A 19,370-nucleotide genomic window follows, 5' to 3' on the forward strand; every position below is an offset into this window, starting at 1 on the left:
AACAGTCTTTCACTGGGCAAGCAGCCCGAGTCATCTGAAAGAGCGTGGCCTCTCAGGAATCATGGGCTGCTCAAGGTGAGTGAAGGTGGCAGAAGCAAGTTCTTGCAGCACTGAATCCTGCCTGTCCTCAGAGGAGCCGCTTCCTTTATAATAGCCTCCTCTTCATTTCCCGAGGCTTGAATTACCATCGTGCATTTCTTGCTTATGAACATTTTAACAATGACATTATATTGCAATGTTAAAATTGGAATGTCATTTCGGGAAAACCTATAGTCACCCATGAAAGAAAAATATAAACTACAACAAATAAAGAAGTCAACATGAAAGACTTCTTGGAAACAACACTGAAGTCTCTGTAAATAACACAAACACAGATTTAATAGAAAATAGTCACAGAGATCATGGAAAGTAACTATGAGAAAGCCGATAAGGGAAAAAAATGTGAGGCTATATGCATAAATACTAAAGAAGAACAAGAACCTTATGATGTGACGTGCTCAGAAAATATGGATTCTAAACATACCTCTATAGTAGTGAATTGGGTAACATCTATATTAACCCATTCTAAGGAGTTTCCCTCTTTCCAAAAGATCTCCCCAATAGTTACTATTTCCCACAAATCTGTTGCTTTCAATAACCTAAACACTAACCATGGTACTTCATGAAATTGGCCCAAAATACCATAAATAGGTAGCATTGAAAAAGGATTTTGTTATGAAAAGCTCCTTTCCCACATCCTTTTTTTTGCATGCAATTTTATCTTTCATGTTTAGTCAGAACTTGAGGATACCTCTTTTTCTTGCTGTCAACGTAAGCAATGAAATATTGCACATAAATTTTCCAAAGGTTTTATCAAAGGATATTTCAGGTCATTTTTTAGGGAAAAGTGTGGTCTTTATGCCCTTAAAACCTGGGTGCCTGGCAGGAATAGCTCAACACCCAGGGCCCAGTCAGTGCAATCACTTATGTTTTCAGAACAGGTTATGATTATGATGCTTCAAGGTTAGCAATCAACATGGAAAACATCCATGTGTGCTTTGTGCTGCAGTCCGAGGGGCTATTAATGGCTCACGCAGGGCTGCCCGAGACGTAGCCTGAGACCCCTACCCAGGGCAGGCTGAGGGGCAGCACTTGGGTGCACAACTCTGTTCCCAGGCAGGTTTTGTGTTGGGCTCTGCTTAGCAGAGAAGAGTCTGTAGCTATGCTGCTGAAGCATTCCACATAAAACAAGGCACCATACATGGGGCAAAATTCAGGAGTCACTGGGGTCAAGACCACCTTTTGTCATCCTTTCAGCCAGCTAGAGAAGACCTCCAGGATTCCACCTCCTGTGTGACCAGACTGAGGACTCCAGCATCAGTGACGGTTGATCCCACTTTTATCTGGTACCTTTAAAGGCTGCATCAACCCTGACTTTTCTTGGCATGTCTTTCTCACAATTAAAGCTCTTTAATACATATATATACCTATTTTTTTTAAAACCAGCTGAACTGGAGGGAGGGCTCCATTTTACAATGTGGCTACTGTTAGGGCAGTTCAAGAAGATATAACATACCTCTGCACTGTACCACTGTCTATTGTTTAACTCTCCAAATGGCCAAAAGGCAGACAGCAGTAAAAAAGATCAGCTGCACAAACTCAGCAGTGACACAAGTTGCTTAAGCGAAGCCCTTCTGACCAATATTTTTCTTCTGCTTTCTGATTTTGCCTGTCACCCAGGACAGGCATCTTAATAGTACAGATGCGCTTTAATATGGTATAATCCGTGTACTCCAAATTGTCCCCTGGAGCTATCCAGGAGGTTGTTAAGTGATATGATCATTAAAAGAGAGTGATAGCCTCATACAATGTGGGAGACGGTATAGCTCGAGACAGAACGGTGCTACACCCTGTTCCTCCCTTTGCTGTTCACATGGGAAATTTACATTAGAGATTAGCTGGACATGGCACGGGCCAGCCAAGGGTCGTGGCGTTTTTGTGAACCCAGAACTGTGAGCTCGTTAACACACGTGCAGCTGCAAAAGATCCTGGAAAACAGGAACCATGAACATGTTTGGCAAGCAGTATTACCGGCATCCGCAAAGCCACGAATCCAAAGCTGATTGGCTCTGGTAGCCATTGGGTTAGCACAGAAGGCATTCACTTGGGCAACAAGGGGATTCTGACTGAGCACGGAATGGAGTCCGTGTAATCACTCACCACAAATGGCACCCAAACAGGGACCTGAAGACATTCGGAACTGAAACTTGTTGCTAGTGGTGGACCTGCAGCTGAGATGGAGGAGACATACGCATGCGTGTGCTCTCAAGAGGCATCACCCTTTACTGGACGATTGAGGTGAGCAGCTGCAGCAATTATAAGATGGGTCAGTCAGCTACAAAGGAGCAAAGGCTCCACCAAGAGATTTTGCAGAGAATTTTGAAAGAACAAGGCTTTGCGGTATTGGCCTTAAAGTTGGTTAGATTGCAGGTGTGGATAAGAGACTATTGCTCCTGGTTCCCTTCCTCAGGCTCATGTGATAGCTCTTTGTGGGCAAAGGTGGGGGAGGAATTGCAAACGAGAAAGGACTTGCAGTTCAAAGTCCCTGAGGAAATCATTATTACTAGGAAAAGAGAGTATACAGCTTTAAATGCTCCAAGAGCCGCAGAAGATACCTTGCAAGCGTCTGCTCCTCCTCCTCCATTCTCTCAGAAGCAGGAACAGGCAGAGCTGCAGTCTTTTGAAATATTACATCCTGTGTACAGTGACATTCCTAACCTGACACAGGGAGCACGGGAGGTAGATTCGCCAGAACCTAACGATCCCAGGGACATAGACCCTGAGGATGAACCTGATTTATACCCGCCACTAACTCCAGTAAAGGTTATGGCAGCCACCACCCCTACAGCAGATGAAATTTTGCACGCGCAGCGAAAGAAATCAGTATCATGCATGTCACCTATTAGATCCCCACGTTTTGCTCCTACACCGCCTCTGACAGGTACAGGACCATTGAATGTTGTTGGACAGTGGAACGGATTGGTAGATAAATGTAGGATCAAAGCACTCTGCAAAGGAGATGTTTCTATCCCCCAAACTATACCTGTAATATAGAAACCTAACTGAGCCCCAGAGTATGCTCACTGACCATACGAGGTTATTAAGGAAGTTTGGAAATCGATACTAAAATATGGTCTCCAGACTTCACTTACTATAAACCTTATACAAGCTATAGGAGAATCTTATGTCATGACCCCTTCTGATTGGCAATCAATGCTTAGAATGGTTCTATGAGCTACACAATATACTGCCTGGACATCAGAATATAAGGAACTTGTGGCTGCACAGGTTATGGATGATACTGCTGCTGGAGTAGGTATGGGAGAAAATGAGTTGCTAGGCCAAGGCAACTACGCCATTGGGGGAGCACAAGCTGCACTGCCAAGAGCAGTACTTACACAAGTTGCAGATTTACTTGTCAAGGCCTTCAAAAGGTGCCAGATTCTGGCCGGCAAGATGCATCTTTTACATCAATTCTACAGGGATCTCAGGAACCCTACATTCAGTTCCTAGGTCAGTTACAAACTGCTATTATGATGCAAGTTGAACACGAAGAAGCTGCTGAGATGTTGCTATTTCCGCTTGCAATTGAAAATGCAAATGGAGACTGTAAGAGAGCAATTGATCCTGTATGTAATTCGGCAAAAAAACAATAGCTGATCTTATAAAGGCTTGTCAGAATGTCAGATTGGAACAATATAAAGCAAAAATGCTCATCACTGCTTTAGCTCAGCAGATGGTAGTGGCATGGGCTGTGCTTAAATGCTTTCAATGTGATCAAGCGGGGCATAAGAAGCAGGATTGTCCCCAGAATAGAAAACAGAGGCAAAATATGAAACAACCACCTACACAGCTGTGCCTGAAGTGCAGAAAAGGGTATCACTGGGGAAACCAATGTCGCTCAAAATTTGATAAGCAAGGAAATCCAATCCAGGGAAATGGGAAGCGAGGAGTGAGACCTGGTGCCTCAAAAATGCACAACAGGGTCCTTCAACAACAGTCAGTGTACCCGACCTAGGACCAAAGCATGGTGAACTCCAGCATAAAACTGTTCATTCCCTCCGACACAGCACAACCTGCAGCGCCGGGCTGGGTTTGGCCACAGAGACAACAATATCAGATGGATCAGTAACAACAAGTTACAATATCAGATGGATCAGTAAACCTTATAAACACTGGGCTATATGGCCCCCTGACTCACAGCGTATGTGGTCTATTAACTGGATGTTCTTCAACCACCAAGTCAGGACTTTTTGTATTACCTGGAGTTACTGATTCCGATTTTAATGGAGAGATTAAAATAATGGTCTGGACTGCAAATCCTCCCTGTACTATCCCAAAAGGGGAGCATATTGCACAGTTGATTTTATCACCGTACCAGCCATCATGGCAGACAATAAACAAAGGCAAGAAGGAGTGTTCAGTAGTACATGGGCACCTAGGATTTTCTGGATGCAGAAGGTATTAGCAGGGCAACCCATGTTGATGATGATCATCATCAATGGTGAACCTTTTACAGGACTGGTGGATACTGGTGCCGATGTTTCTATTCTTAATCAACATGAATGGCCAGCAACCTGGCCTTTAATGCAAGCATCTGTGGCGGTCAGGGGTTGGAGAATTACAGATTCCGCTGCAAAGCGTGCAAACCCTCTTAGTGGAAGGCCCTGATAAAAAACAAGCTGTATTAAAACCATATGGCCTTGCAGTACCTTGTAATCTTTGGGGACAAGATTTATTATCACAGCGGAGTGTCATATTAACAACAAATTTTCACAAAGAGTCACTGATGTCCAGCCGTGACTCAAGCTCACCTGGCTAATGGACAGGCCTGTTTGGGTAGATCAGTGGCTGTTGAAGAGAGAGCGGCTGGAATGGGTGCAAAAGTTAGTTCAGGAGCAGCTGGCATTAGGTCACATAGTACCATCTACTAGTCCATGGAACACCCCTGTATTTGTCATTCCAAAAAAATCTGGTAAATGGAGACTATTACAAGATTTGTGAGCTGTAAATGCAGTAATGAGCCCAGTGGGGCCGTTACAGCCTTGTGTTCCTAACCCAACTGCGATTCCAGAAGATTAGCCTTTTTTTTGTTATTGATTTAAAGGACTGGTCCTTTATATTTATACCCTGATGACTGTGCCCATTTTGCATTTTCTGTGCCTTCAATTAATAACAGCAAACCTATGCAATGATACCGTTGGGTCATTCTACCGCAAGGTATGATGACTAGCCCCACGATTTGCCAGATAGTCGTGGATGCAGTGTTAAAAGAAGTACAGCAATCTTTCCAACAGATTCACTTATATCACTATATGGATGACATCCTCCTTGCTTCTGAAACACAAAATGTGCTGTTCATTGCTTTTGTTAAATCAGAATCATTAAAAAGCTTCAGGTTACAAATAGGCCTGGAAAAGGTGCAGACAGAGCAGTTTTGGAAGTATCTACATAGAGACTCTTTACTTCATATGTGTTCCCACAGCCATTGCGTGTTCTTGAGCAGGTTACCACTCTTCATGATCTATAAAAATCACTAGGAACAATTAATTTGGTACAACCTCTTTTGGACATCACAACTGAAGATTTGTCCCCTCTGTTTACCTTGTTGAAAGGAGACTCAAATTTGTTATCTTCCTGAAGATTGACACCAGAAACGAAAGTTGCCTTGCAGAAAGTTTTGGATAAAATCACAGCTACCTTTACCTCCGGAATTAATGCCAAGTTACCAATAGAATTGTATATAATTTATGCTTCTTTCTGACTCTATGTCCTTTTAGATCAATGGTGTGCTAACGTGCAGGAGTTGAAGACTCTGGAATGGATCTTTTTGTCTCATACAACCATGAAAACATTAACTACAAAACCAGACGTGATAGTGTCCTTAATAACACAAGGTTGGAATCATCGACAATTGACAGGACATGATCCTAATGCTATTTATCTGCCACTGGCTAAAGATGACTTTGTGGTATTAAATAAGAAATCCTTATTGTTACAAACTGCTCTAACCGATTATTTAAATGAGATATGTTATACTCTTCTATAACACAAGCTGTTACATTCCCTCTCTGAAATTGTGTTGCAGCCAAGGAACCGATGTGTTCGTGTTCCCATTAAAGGAGCATGCACAGTGTTTCAGGACGGGTCAGGGAAAACACACAAAGCTGTCATTGTGTGGAAACAAACAGATTTGTCAGATTGGCAATCATCTATTTTAATCGTTGAAGGATCCACACAAATTGTTGAACTATCAGCGGCCTTGCACACCTTTGAACTTTTTTGACCGAACCACTCAATGTCATTGCAGGTTCTGCATATGTTGTAGGTATTGTTCAACGCATTGAAGATGCAATGATAAAAGAGGTAACTAACAAACAACTTTTTTCCTTGCTATTGCAATTAGCTACACTACTTAAAAATCGTGTACATTTATATTTTATAATGCATATATGGTCATGTACTGCTCTACCAGGACCAGTAACTGAAGGAGATGCTATGGCAGACAAATTACCAATGACAGCAGTACTGCCACGCAGTTTTGAGCAAGCCCAATTACCTCATGACTTCTTTCATCAAAATGCCTCTTCCTTGCGTAAACAATTTGCTCTGTTCCGAGAGCAAGCCATAGAAATTGCCTGTGCATGCCCTGACTGTCAACGTATCACACAGGTATCATCATACACAGGAGTGAACCCTTGTGGTTTACAAGATAATGAATTGTGGCAGAGTGATGTTACTCATATATCGACATTTGGTCGACTGCGTTATGTACATGTTAGTGTGGCTACTTTCTCAGGGTTTCTGGTAGCCACTGCACACGTGGGAGAAAAGGCATGTGATGTGAAACGCTGCTGGTTAAGATGTTTTGCCACTATAGGCATTCCAAAAACAATTAAAACTGATAATGATCCTGCTTATGTTTCACAGAAAATTTCTATCTTCCTACAAGACTGTGTTATACAACATGTTACAGGTATACTGCATTCTCCCACTGGACAAGCCATTATTGAACGTGTCCATGGGACTCTCAAAGCTACGTTAAACAAACAAAAAAGGGGGAATCCTATGGGCAGTGTTACCCCACAGGAACAGTTAGACAAAGCATTATATCTACTTACTTTTTTTAATTGTTCTGACCATCAGTTATTTACAACAGCAGCTGACCGCCAATTTGGAACGGTCTCTCCATTTGCGGCTCGACAAAAAGCATGATATAAAGAATTTGGAAAATCACAATAGACAGGTCCTGTAGAATTAATAACATGAGGAAGAGGATATGTGTGTGTTCTTCTTCCCACAGGTCTCTGCTGGTTATCAGCAAAAATTGCAAAGCTTTACTTAATGACAAAGAAATCAGAGACACGGGAGAATTCTGGCCCAGTACAGGAGCTGAAAACCAACGGGCCATCGGAGTGAATCATGAATCATTTCTAAACACTCAATGCAGCAGGGAATAGATGTGGTGATGTTTGCAGATTTATGTTTTTGTGTACATTGATCTTAACCTATATAACCTATAATTAATACCGATACCCAATTAATCATGAGTATACCTATAACCCAAGCACAAATTTACTGGGCTCATATCATTGATCTGCGACTATTTTGACCCCTGACATGATGGGATGCATCCCTTCAATTGACAATAATGATATGTTGTGGTCAGGCAGTGCTTGGGTCCCACCATCCACACAGAAAGAAAACTGGATGCAAGTAAATCAATCTACGCCCACATGTCACATAACAGTTTTGCCACCAATATGTACCACTACCAACAATGACAACGGACCTTGTGTAAGCATGCAACCTCAATATCATATGACAGCAGTGAAACAAGAAAAAGGAATTAATTTTACCATTGTCACCATCCCAGGATTACGAGAATCTAATAATTCTGTATATAACACATTGGGATATGAAGCCTCAAGTTATCCAGATGCACATTACACAAATTACAGGATATGCATATGGTGGCTTGGAAATCACGTCAATTGCAGTCCCCAAGAATTGGAAATTGTACAATTACAGGTCAGCAGGCAGAATTTACTGACTGGGGACCTAAATGCACATTATGGGATGGAAATCATTCAGTCCCCTTTTTCATTAACACTAATCACTGTCTTGTTTGGCATAATGGGGGAACATCAGGGCCACTTCTTAGCTTAAGATAGAATGTGACCACATCACCCACACATGAACCTTTATGGCATATGGCTTTACCCTTTTTTTTGAAAGAAGTGTTTCTCAATTGTTGACCAATAGCAAGCATTCCCAGGATAATTTGACCCTTCTTCACACCCATCAGGTTATGGTATGCACTTCACATCCATATGTCTTTTTCTTAGCATCTAATCTGAATATCACAAATTGTAATGCTTAGTTTTGTGTAATGAGTACTACTCCTATTTATGCTAGTTGTTTTACGTATCAAAATGTCACAATGAATAATATCTCTTATGTGTTGCCTTTAAGATGACAGGCAGAGATTTGGGTTCCTGTCAATCTCACGAGGGAATGGGAAGGGGAAGGTAGCATAGGCCGCTTTTCAAGGATACTTCGGAAGGAGGTGGATAAAACTAGTAAATGACAGAAAAGATTTTTAGGATGATTGATTTTTTGTATCATTTCAGCAGTCATAATCCTCATTGCCGCCTTAGTGGCTACTGCTGCCTTAGCAGAATCTGTACAAACAGCACATGAAGTAGGGGAGGCTCTAACAAACGTCATGCAGGAATTAGAGGTCCAGGAAAGAAAAGATGAGCAAACACTAGTGAGACTTGAGGCTGTAGAAGCAGCTGTAATATGGACAGGAGATGGACAAAATGTCATGCAAACTCAAATGAAATTGCTTTGTGACTGTGAACATATTCATACCAGGCTCTGTATTACAGCACTAAAATGGAATAAAACAATAAACAACTGGAGTTAAGTCAAGCAGCACTTAACAAGGTGCTTTTGATTTAGCCTTAGAAGGGGATATTCAATTATTCCATTCACAGTTCCAAGATCAGCTTTTGAATCTGTAAAAAGCGATGCAAAAAATGTAATGGATGATCTAAGTCACAATTTGAAATGATTAAACCCAAAGACATGGTTTTGCGGTTTGAATTTACAAATGTGGATTTTTGTAGTGTTGGGTGGTTTTGTGTTTGTATGTCTGTTTTTAGTGTTGCAGTTTGTGTGGGCCTTGATGAGAACACTGCAGAAGGCTGAACCTGAATCATGGCAGCTATTATTGTCAACAGTGCCGGGCTAAACCAAAAAGTGGGAGATGTGGGAGACGGTATAGCTCGAGACAGAACGGTGCTACACCCTGTTCCTCCCTTTGCTGTTCATATGGGAAATTTACATTAGAGATTAGCTGGACATGGCACGGGCCAGCCAAGGGTCGTGGTGTTTTTGTGAACCCAGAACTGTGAGCTCGTTAACACACGTGCAGCTGCAAAAGATCCTGGAAAACAGGAACCATGAACGTGTTTGGCAAGCAGTATTACCGGCATCCGCAAAGCCACGAATCCAAAGTTGATTGGCTCTGGTAGCCATTGGGTTAGCACAGAAGGCATTCACTTGGGCAACAAGGGGATTCTGACTGAGCACGGAATGGAGTCCATGTAATCACTCACCACAATACAAGACAGAGCACTGCGGGATATCAAGACCTGGGGGCTGTCTGAGAGTCCTCCCTGACCCCAAAATCACAATAGCAGGTAAGCGGAGAAATTAAACTCAAGAGTATCTCAGATAAGCCCCTTATTTTGCTCTCTTTAGTTGAATCACTTCTACCCCACTTTTTACTCACCACCTTTCGACTGTAGGCCAGGCCTGATAAACAAACCAAGTAGTTCCTTTATTCTGAAAAGTGGGAATTCAGTGGCTGAAGCAAAGCCCAGAAACATGCTTTGGCTTAGACTTTGCCGGAGAAAACCTGGGTGTTCCAGGCCTGCACTGTGCCCTGCAGCACTGAACGCAGCAAGGATGAGGCACCAGCAAACAGCTCGGGAGAATTAAACAGCCTCTTTACTTCGCTTGGGATATAGGTTTTACCTGCCTCACAGGGATTGAAGGCTTTACTGGCAGATAAGGCACTTGTGTCCCAGTCAGTTTCTTTGTAGTTTGTATTGGTAGATCCAACACAGAAAGTCCCCGTGCTTCACAGTGGGCAGAAAAATTATGGATTCAAAGCAAAGGCAAAGAAAAAGCTCAGAAGAGCTTGAAACAAATTAAATAAATAAATAAAATGAAATCAATCGTATCCATTGCTTGTGCAATTGTTCTCTTAATGCAAGAGCAGCTTTCAAACTCAAAGACCATCCTTTCCGAACCTCCGAGTCATGCATCAAGACAGCCACCGGACAGAGCTCTGTTCCTTGGAGTGCCAACAGAAAAAGAAGGACATGGCTCTGTGAAGACAGATCTCAGCTGAATATGTAGCTGGGATGTAAAGCAGCTTTCCAATACTGACCTTTGCCTACAGACAGTGGGAGTCACCCAGTAGACCCACTCTGTCACTGCCCCACTGCATCTGAACCGCATGAGAGAAACCAAACAGCTATCTCAGCTTAAGAAATAATCCAAATCAGTTTGAATGTCCTCAACAAATTACAAGCAGTGTGCAAATAGTTACTAATGTATAGCCTAAACTAGAGTTTTAAGGTTTTGTAAGATTAACAGAACAGGGTGGCTACGTCCTGTGGATTTAAATATCTGTTCCCAACTGGAAGGTGGGAAAGGAGCCTGATAAACAGAGGAGCAGGCAGAGAACGGACAGTGCCTAAATTCTCATTCCACAATGGCACTGAGATTATAGCTCCTGTCACTAACATCTGATAATGACTGCTAGCCTGTGCAAACTGGAATTTTCAACACAGAATATGTTGTAGGGTTTTGGTTTTTTCTGCTTGGTTTTTTTTTTATTTTTTTAAACTGAGCTGCTCTGGGGGTTAGCTTTAACCAACCCTTTTCCTTAAAGGACATGGTCAGGGGACAGTTACCATGGGAAAATGTAGTTGGGTGTTTTTTGGTAGCAGATCCAGCAGCACACAGAGTCAAAATGGAACTCTGTAACGTGGGGATGAGAAATTGGGATGCCTAAACTGTATTACCTCCTCTATCCTGTATTGAAATACTCTTCACACTACACTGCACCTATGGACTGTGTAATAATCTCACATGAACTGTGGTCTGCTCCTCACATGTTTGTAAGTGCTGCTGGGGAAAAGCTCAGCAACAGTGGGAATTCTCATGACTTGGGGCGGACTGGTCTTCAAATGCTGGAAACAAACTTACAGAAACAGCAAGGAACAAGTGGGAACCACTTCCCACAGAGGCCAGAGCCAAAACAGTTTGCTGTCTAAGGCTGAAGAAGAAAGATGCTAATTTCAGTGGCCTCAAAGGTTCTTGTGATTCTCCAGCTTCCCTACATGGCATTGGCCATGGCTCGGGCAGACTGAATAGCCACACCATGTGAGCTCTGCCGAAAGCTCAAGAGTGCTTACTGCTACTCTTTACTACCTACTGTTTGTCACTGCAGGCCCGCAGCAAATAATGCCAGGGCCCTGCATGATCACCCAGCGGTAATTTGATCTGAATCAGGCTGTGGTATTTTGGGCAGATTAGCCAGAGCACACACCACAGAGTGCTTTTTATGTTGGTTTTGTCAGAATAAGCAATACTTGATCTGACATAAAGCATGCTAGCACAATCTTAAGCTTGAACCTACAGCTTTTAAACAAAGCTGAATTGGCAGGGAGAGTTTACGCTGGATTGCTGTGCTGCACCATGCAGCCAGAACCTCTCTGATACAAATTTAGAAGTTCTAAAGTTGGATTTACTATATAATCAATAGATGGCCTCAGCTGAACTCTTTAAATCTGCTCAATGCACTGCATGCCACCTGATACAGTGCTACTAACTACGTCAGTAGAGAAGTATGTTTCAATGACAGATGGAATTTCCCTAGCCCTCTCCCTCTTCCTTCAGCAGTAAACATAATCCCAGTAGGGTGAAAAAGAATGCGCATATGGCTAAACCCATTACTGACATTTTATAGCATTTAGCTTCTGTCCCTGGGCTTGTTTAAATGCAATTTGTGGTGCACCTTCTCCTTTTCCCAGCAAGGACTGCTGAGATGGAACATGTGCACAGGCTAAAGCTAAAAGAGATCCAGTGGAAAAGAGGCACACAAACTGAGGACACATGTATCAACGGTCAGGAAATATTCTATGGACACATCATGCCTCACAGGAAGATAAATATGCAGCTGAGAGGCAATGATGTAAGAGTTATGAGAAACAGCAGTTCTGGGATGTGTTACCACAGCTACCTCAAGAAAAGAAAATAGTAATTCATGTTAGGAAGCAATGGTAATAAAGGGAAGGTTGTTCATGGTGTGACTAATGCTTGCAAAGATACTCAGCTCACTTGTGCACAGGCTGCAGAAGCCAGCTGCCATTCCTGCAGCCAGGGTGTATAAACAACGGGCGGTTGATTGCAGCTGACGTGTAATCTCAGGAGCACCGATAAAGCAGCAGTATTAGACTCAAAAATTGCATAGAAGAATTAGCTTCATTTTGAGGCTAAACAGAAAATGCAGTTGCCAATAAGAAAACTCAGAAAATCAAGTCATGACATTGTTTAAAACATATTATGGCTAATATACAGAATATCAATTGTAGCTGGCCAGCAGGGCAGGGCAAAACACAGGCTTGAAGATGGAATTAAGGACCAGATTTCATTTGAAATAGAAAGTGGATGAGAATAGTAATCAGAAAGTCTCCATTCTCTCCCAAAGAAGATGTCTCTGAAAAGCATCTATAATTTTAAGGAGAGAATCTCCAGGACAGTAGATTGAGTTTAGAAGCAGACCCCTCTGTGTCTATCACTTGGTCCATCCCAGCCTGCTCAAGCACAGGATTCATAACATGGAAGGTGGTCAAGCCCAGGCAGAGCTGCAAAGAAGAGACATTGAAACCAGCAGCAAAAGCATCACAACCTCTTCTCCAAAGCTGGCGTCATCCCAAAACCACTGAGCAGCATGCCGTAAATAACGGGTCACTCAACCTGATCAAATAAGCCTACCTACTTCATATGCCTGCAGAATCTGCAATATCAGGCAGAGCGTCTGTGGTGACAGAAGATACAAATCAGACATTCTAACCTTTGCCATATCACCAGGTACAATTATTAATGGAAGGCAAGACCTCAGCTGCCTGCCAAGGGACCCCATGTCAATTGAACCAGATCCAGAGAGAAAATCATTGTCTTAAACATCACAAGACTTCTATCTGAAAAAAAAGAGAGGTCAAAAAAGAAGGTGCCAAGGTGTGACAATTACTAAGTGCGCTGGGAATGAAATAATAGACTGAATATTCACATGCTGCAGCTGAGCAGAGATGAAATCCCCTAAACATTAGATATTCTTTGAGGAACTAAAAGCCATTAAATATATACTCACAAGACTTCAGCTACTGCATAAGATGCTCACAGCTTGTAAAACTTTTAAAACAATTGGTTTACGATGAGTGCTGTAAAGGTAAGAAAAGACTCAAGAACTGGAATTTGTAAAAAATCCCACACTATGAGTAACCCACCAATTCTGAAGCATTACATCCTTTACAAAAACTACAGCAGTACAGTGTCCCAGTAGGAGTCTGTGGAACAGCAGCACTGATGCAAAACTGATGGCCTATAGCATACATGAGTAGACAAGCATGTAAATATGCATAGGTAGAAAAGTGGGAAAGTAGATATAATCTATGCTTTTGGGCATGGAGCAATTCTTTTGCAACATAAAGTGGATATATGGTCTGCTCACAACAAAACATCACAGGACTACTGAGCAGAGACTGTGCAGGTTGCAGCACTGGATACAGCACAATGACCACTGGGCAGCTCACTACCTGTAGCAGACATGCACAGCAGCACTGCTCCCGGGGGCAAGCACCACACCCAGGACTGCTAAAGACTCTGTAGGTCTCTCTCAATATCTCTCCATTGAGCTTTCACTGAACCAAAACACTGACACTCCAGGGTTGGCCACAGTGTCAGGAGCAAGTGCCACACAGACTACTCTTTAAGGAGTAAGTAGCTGTCTAAGCAAGGTAAGATTTATGTAAAAGGGATAAAGTATAATACATAAAATTATGGGTTGGTTACTTCCCGCTTGGAACATCAGCCACTTTTAGGCACGTCACCAACAATACTGGACTCAAGACTAATGAGTAATTCTCAAAGGAAAAAGTTACTTATAAAACACTGCTCTACTGCCATTTCTTGAATTTTGTTGTTCTGAAGTTTACATCGTTATCCCAAATATAATTTATTAGAAAAAGCACTCCCATTTCCCTCCTGTATTTATCATGTAGAATCTACAAAAGAGTAATATGGAGTATCTCAATTTTAGCAGCTGTTGGCACATGTCTCATCTGAAAGAGGACTAAACCTAAAGCAAACTTTCCACTGTTTGAAAAAACACTTATGTGATTTTTCAAGTCCATTTTTTCCTAGTTGATCCCAACAAGAAATGATGCCAAGGTTTTTAAAAAGCTTTTCCAATAGCATCTTACAGCAAAGCTGTCCAGGACAAGAAATGGCATGTTAGTGATGCAAAAAGCTTCTAACTCAGTAAAACGGTACTCTACAAAATGTTCCTTTTTTTTCTTCTTCTTCTTTTATTTTCCCCTCCAGAAAATAGCCCCTGCATCCTTTCTGACTCTTTATCAGTCTTTTCTGTTTCAAAGTCCATTTATGCAAGGTATTTTTCAAAGCTTGTTTACCTACTTGCAATCCATGGAAGTATTATATGCTATTAAAATCAGGTCAGCCTGGATTTAATAGTCTCTCTGGGAAATTTTATGTTTGGTATCAGTCTCTGCCACTGTCTTGCAATAGGAGCCTTGTTTAAAATGGATGCCTGAGGCCAAAAAGGAAAGGAAAGCTCTTTACCCCTGGAGCAGAATCTCCCTCACCCTCTCCAGAATGCTTTGTAATGATAGTGAGGAGAGGTGAACGAAAGAAACTAATTAAAGTTAAGGAAAGACACTTTTTTTCATTTGCACAGTTTGGGCAGTCCTGCAGTTTAAACCAGAGCAAACCATCTATGCCCCAACTGGGCATACAGGTGAGAGCGTTTACTTTTAGAACAAGTTTCCAGGCTTGGGGTGCAAAGGTAGTCTAGAAAAGGAAAAATAAAAGTAAGGGATTCTGTTAAAATGTCTCTTGTAACTGTCAAGTGTGAATATCTTTTGATACCTCCTGAGAGCCAAGAATCCGTTTAGGACTCTCCCAAATATGCACAAAGACGAGTCTTTCTCGCTAGGACCTGAGAAAAGAGCTGCTTCAGCAGTGTTGCAGAGCAAAAGAAAGGAGTGGGGGTACAGAACAAGAGACAGAGATGGAAGCACCTAAAAAGTGAGGACCAGCTACTGATGCTTACGCTGGTCACTGTCAGGGGCCAGTGAACCTGGCTGCCCAGCTCAGCCTTGCAATGCCAAACGTGGCAGGTGTTGCTGTGGGGCTGACTGGTGTTTTACACAGGGGAGGTGCCAGCTCCTTCCAGATCCCAGTAAGAAAGACACAGTCCAGAAAAGTTGCTAGCACATTATTAAATCTTATGTCTCTCCTGATTCTGGGAATCCTAATACAATCCAGTACCAAGTAGATCTCTGCTAAGGGCATCCCAATCCCACCCATGATGATGGTGTTCACCTCTCCAGGTTCAGCAGTATTCTGACAGGGTCTTGCTCACTGATTCCTCAGTCACTAACAAGAATAAAGCCTGGAATGGAGACTTAGCTTTTGAGTCCCCTGGACAATATGCTTTAATATTATTATGTCTTTAATAAGGCTAAAATTTCTGAACTGGAACATATATTTCAAGTGGGAAAGACATCGCACTATGTGTACTCTTATGATCAAATACACGCTGACTACATGTACACTATGCATTGACTGTGCACACATCGATCGGTCATATACAAAGGCATACACCTGGATTAGCCATTATGTGGATCTGCATCTACATGTATAATAGACTTGGAGAGGAGCGTGTGGATACTATAGTTGCCTTCATGGGTTTCCTCAAATGGAAAAATAATCATGAAATCACTACATTTCATTAATTAAGCATTATGTGTTATCCTGGTTGTCTGGTTTTTTTTTTTTTTCTGTACCAAGATGATGTTGAAACCAACTGACTCATGCTTGCATGTTGGAAACATTGACCCATGGCATACTAGGAAACTGGGTTTAATTTTACAAAGCTCATAGGCAGAAAGGTTTCAGCTCATTTTTCTTTCTTGTTCCTTTAATATGGTATCACCTGCTACGGCAGCCAACTGATGTGTTGTTACAAAAGAAGAAAATCAGCTCATTATGACCAGAAAGCTTAGATTGTTTTTCTGTGTTTCTCAAACTGTGTTTCAGTAATGGCCCATTTAAATTTGCCACTGGTCCCCGTTACTGCTGGCCTAATCATGGAAGAACAGTTTTTCTTAACCATACCTTTGGAAGCAAGAACAGAAGTGTGTTTCCCAGCATAACAATGGTGTTATGTAGGTCTGGCAACAAAAGTCAGGATCCCGTAGAGAACCATCCATACAATGGCTATCCCAGCAAAGACAGGCATAAATGGCTTAAGCAAAAATCCGGGCAAACTTCTCAACAGAGGCTACAAAGACAGGAGCAACAGAACCTGGAGAAAGAAAAGAGAAGGGTTCAGAAGAGACATAAAGAAATTACACACTACTTACTAATGCCTAAAAATTATATCTGAAGCACCTTTGTAAATAGGTATGTAGTACATCATGAACTCATATGTTAAGTCAACTCATTTGTATATATGATTGAGAACCTCAGATGGAAAGCTTGGTATTTGTACAGCACACACATGGGCTTCAATTTGGTTTAAGTATATACAATTTTAATTTTTATCATAGCTGTTCCTGACCATCACTTTTAGTCTTACAGAACTGTTGACTTCTCCCTTCCTTCCATTTTCCCTATTTTCTTTTCAGCTTTAGTTGAGTGTAGGGAGTAATAAAGTGGATAGCGGGATAAGTGAAATATAGATATCCAAAGCAGTCCAAGCTGGCTGTGCTTCAGCAGCTGAATTCTAATTTGTTGAATTCCTGCCAAATCTTGTGCAAGGGTATGCTGAAAGTGTATTTCCTTGCCTACTAAGGAATGTTTCAATGAACCAGATTAACTGTTTATAACACAAAGCAACCAGCAACAGGAACACTTGGGAATATTTTCTTTCTAATGCATCTTGAAGGAAAATCTGTTGAGGTTGAGCTGTGGAGAAGTCTATAAACAAAGCTTTTACACATGCTTTATCTCAGTTACAGCTTCAGGAATGCAACTAAATATGTTAGAAATGAACAACAACAACAAAAAAATCTGTGGATCTGTAGCAGGATTCTTAGATGGCTCTGACCGTTTGGCTCCAATGAAGCAACATTTGGAAAAAATTAGGGAAATGCCTTGGGGGGAAAAGCTGCCTCTCTGGTAGTCTTATTTTTCAAAGGGCACAAAAGAGACTCAGAGACTGCTAGAATCTGTTTTCTTCAGTATCTTTGTTCCTCTTTTTGAGCTTAAACTGCTGTGGTGTTTGAAGTTTAGCTTAAAATGAAGACCCCTTTTGGCGGAAAATATTAAAATACTTCAGAGCTTTAAGCAAATACATTGCAGGACCTCCCTTGGAATGGTCAGCACTAACTGAAAGTAGACATGCAATAGAAAGGAGCTTATTAAAATACTGAATATACAACACAATAGACTGTAAAATGACCCAGTTTAGGAAAATGGTATGGCATGTACTTCATTAACCTTTTTTCCACTGAATAGCAAAATAAATGCTGTCCTAACGTAGAATATTTTTAACACCCCAGTTTTGCAAGCCAAGTACCAACCAATTTTTACCTGGAAAGAGATTAAGAAGAGTAAGATTTATAGGGCTCAAAAGTTAGGACATCTGTTATTATGTGTCAATGAATCATTGGGGTTTTGTCTATTGTTTTTCATTTGATGGCTTTCTCTTTTAGGCATAACTTCTCGCTGAGACATCAAATCAGTTTTGACACCTACGTTGTTGCCAAATCGTAAAGACGGTGAAGGACGTGGTAGAGTGACCATGAAAGTAAAAGATCTATTTTGCTAAGCTGCAAAAAATTTGCAAGAAAATCTTCTGAGACTGTTTCCACTCTCTTTGAGATTGTGTTAGTGGTCACTATTAGTATTTGAAAACCATTAAAATACTGGTACTAAGACCTTTACAATACAGTAGATTTCCCATAGAAATGAAAATTTTCTGCTATAATATCAGAAATTTCTTCTCTGTAACCCCAAAGCAAATGTTGTTACTTTATTAAATAACTCCTTAAACATAATATTGTGTCAGAGTTTGTAAAAAAAAATGAAATACAACAGTAACCATTGCAAGATAACAAATCATAGTTCAGGAAAAATTAGAAAGATAAGGCCATTTGCTTCAGACCACCAGAAAGTCTTTGGGTTTTGTTGTTGTTGTTGTTTCAGTAGACTCCCTGATATATTTCATTTGTAAAAGACAAAGTTGTCATATTGTGCTAGTAAGCTCTTCATTACTAAAATGAATTTGCCCCAAAACCCATTAAAATCAAAGGAAAGAAAAACAGAAAGAAAGAGTGGGGAAAAAAGTAATCAGGCATTTGATCAATCGGGTGGAGTGACATGCATCTAACTATTAACCAGTTGTCAAACAATTTTGCTGCTTTTACTGATTTCAGAAGCATATTATCGTAACTAGTCTCAGCCTCATACCATCTGCAAGGCAGTCTGGACACTTAGCTTCCATTCTGTCATATACAACATAAACCAACAGATTACACATTAAATCGTGTAATTATGTGCCAAAAGCATTGTGTAAACTGTAACATTGGTTTCTTGGAGGACATTAGAGAATGGTGTTTGATTCTGCAGATGTATCGAAAACAGCTGGGCTGATAACACTAGCCAAGGATCTGGTTGTATGTATGAAGGGTACATCTGATTGACTGCAGTGAGGGCAGATCTCTCCTTGATCGCTCTCACAAGGACTCAAGTTTGTATTATAGTTTTAATAACAGAAGTAGAAGAGAAGATATCACTGGTACTCTGGGTAATAACAGTTCTGTTCACATATTGGGTCAAGTTAATTTCTGAGATAACTCTAGCTGAAGCTGTTCAGACTACAGCAGGCATTAATTTAATCCATTAGATTTCTCCATTACCTGCTATCTTGGGACATCCTTACATTCTGCCTGACCGGCATGAGATGTAACACACACTGTTAGGAAAACAGATGCTAATAA

General features: G+C 41.3%; 2 long non-coding RNA genes across 5 annotated transcripts in view; one reads left to right on the forward strand and one right to left on the reverse strand.

The window, feature by feature from the left end:
- The window catches only part of LOC121082416, a 74,038-nt gene that overhangs the window by 14,273 nt on the left and 40,395 nt on the right, over positions 1 to 19,370 (reverse strand). For 2 of the 4 annotated variants that reach the window (XR_005826016.1, XR_005826014.1), the window contains one exon: positions 16,543 to 16,732. This is a non-coding gene — a long non-coding RNA (uncharacterized LOC121082416). Of the gene's footprint in view, positions 1 to 7,160; positions 16,733 to 19,370 lie in introns of all 4 variants that reach the window. The other 2 variants (XR_005826017.1, XR_005826015.1) reach the window with 2 other exon arrangements.
- Positions 1,856 to 18,428, forward strand: LOC121082431. Its single transcript, XR_005826020.1, has 2 exons — positions 1,856 to 6,405; positions 7,343 to 18,428. It is a non-coding gene; the product is annotated as an uncharacterized LOC121082431 (long non-coding RNA).

The sequence above is a fragment of the Falco naumanni genome, chromosome 1, assembly GCF_017639655.2.
Source record: "Falco naumanni isolate bFalNau1 chromosome 1, bFalNau1.pat, whole genome shotgun sequence".
In the NCBI taxonomy this organism is placed as follows: Eukaryota; Metazoa; Chordata; class Aves; order Falconiformes; family Falconidae; genus Falco; species Falco naumanni.